The sequence below is a fragment of the Hibiscus syriacus genome, unplaced genomic scaffold (assembly GCF_006381635.1).
Source record: "Hibiscus syriacus cultivar Baekdansim isolate YM2019G1 unplaced genomic scaffold, ASM638163v2 tig00014445_pilon, whole genome shotgun sequence".
Taxonomy (NCBI): Eukaryota; Viridiplantae; Streptophyta; class Magnoliopsida; order Malvales; family Malvaceae; genus Hibiscus; species Hibiscus syriacus.
Genome location: NW_024062327.1, coordinates 641,969 through 643,723, shown reverse-complemented (window position 1 = coordinate 643,723; position 1,755 = coordinate 641,969).

Below are 1,755 nucleotides of genomic sequence, written 5' to 3'. Positions count from 1 at the left end.
AAATGGCCGATTCAAAATCCACCTCCGGATCAAAATCATCAGTGCCTATATTATCGTTATCTAGGGTCCTGAAGGAACAAAGAAGATATGTGTGTGTGAGAGGAAATATCTCACACGAAATAGTCAAAGAATTAAATTTGAAAGAAAATATAATAGAGTACTGGAATGAAGAAAATAGACAATGAATTCAAAAAGAAATGAAATAAGAAAACTTGTTTGCCATGAAAATGGGAAAATGCATCTTTTATTGAAATTAAACAAAATGTTTATTCACCCTTACAAAAGATCACGTATTGCCTCGGGTATAGGCAAATAGGGATACTTCGAATATTACTCTGAAAGTTTCTTGTAAACCACAGGTAATTCTTTCACCGACCAGCTGCTAGGCACGAACCCAGGTGGCAGAGGGTATATTTCGGATCTATCTTCATTGTCAACATCTTCTGTGGTCACGACATTGATGGTCAGATCTTCCAGAGCCGCTTCTAAATCTGACGAGGTGGTCTCGAACACATAACCACCTGACTTAAATGTATGGTAAAGAGGTATGAATATCATGGGTTCCCGTTGAAAGTCGTTTCCAGTTAACCTGGCTATTCTTCTTTCCCGATTCTTCTGGACTTCCTTCCCCTTTTCATGGTAAATGAGTTGAAAACCAAGCCAAAACTGATCTAATTTTGAGACATAAATGACTGGATTAATCATTCCTTACAAATGTTTCCCGAAACCTCTTCCAGTCATGTCGACTTTTCCCAAAGTCTGTATGATCTCCATTATGGTACACTTGGAAAGCCGAGGTTTAGGGATTATTCTTTCTTCTACCACGAATATGGCATTCACAAACTCTAGGAAGCGGAAAGAGCATTCTACCGCTTCCTTATCTACTTTGATGTATGGGGCCTCCGTGGTCACACTTGCCACGATATCTTCCTCAACATTGATAATTATTAAGGCCCCGTCAATAACAAATTTAACTTTTTGGTGCTGCGTGGATGATACTGCACCTGCTTGATGAATCCATGGCATTCCAAAAGATAGTTGTAGGAAGGCATGATATCCATCACTAGGAACTCGACATTATAGGTAGCGTCCGATGGTTAGCGGCACCTCGATCTTACCAATAACATCTCTCTTGGTCCCATCAAATGTTCGGACCACGTTTTGCAGCCTCTCATGTGTGAGATATCTATTGGAAGCCTTTTCAGTGTAACCAAGGCACTTGGTAAGGCATGCCCCTTGTAATAGGCAATGATGTGTAATGTCTTAGTTCGACCTCTTCCTCCGGATGAAATCTCATCATCTGAAAATGAGATGAGATTATCAGCTTGAATATTGTTCACAAGTCGATTCGTCTTCCTAACTAGTGTGTTTTGTGGCACGAACGTTTGATTCAGGACTTTCAACAGTGCCTTCCGATATACCTCTGAGTTTAACAATAGTGCCAACATTAAGGTGCATGTTGGCAAGTTGTGGAGCTGTTCTACAACACTGTACTTGCTATGCTTCAGGAATTTGAGAAGTTATTTAGCTTCTTCCTCCTTTATAGGTTCATTTATAGTAAGTAGTGAGTACTTCCATGGCACTTGTCGATTGTCCTTATATTGAAAATGTCGGGGTTCCGTGATCACCACCTTGGCTGGTGTTGTTATTTTCATCTTTGCTTTAGGGGTAATTATCAAATGATTACCTCTACCGAATCCTCTTTATAATGATTCCCCAGTATCGCAAATGTCTGCTTCCGGGGAATCCTGAATC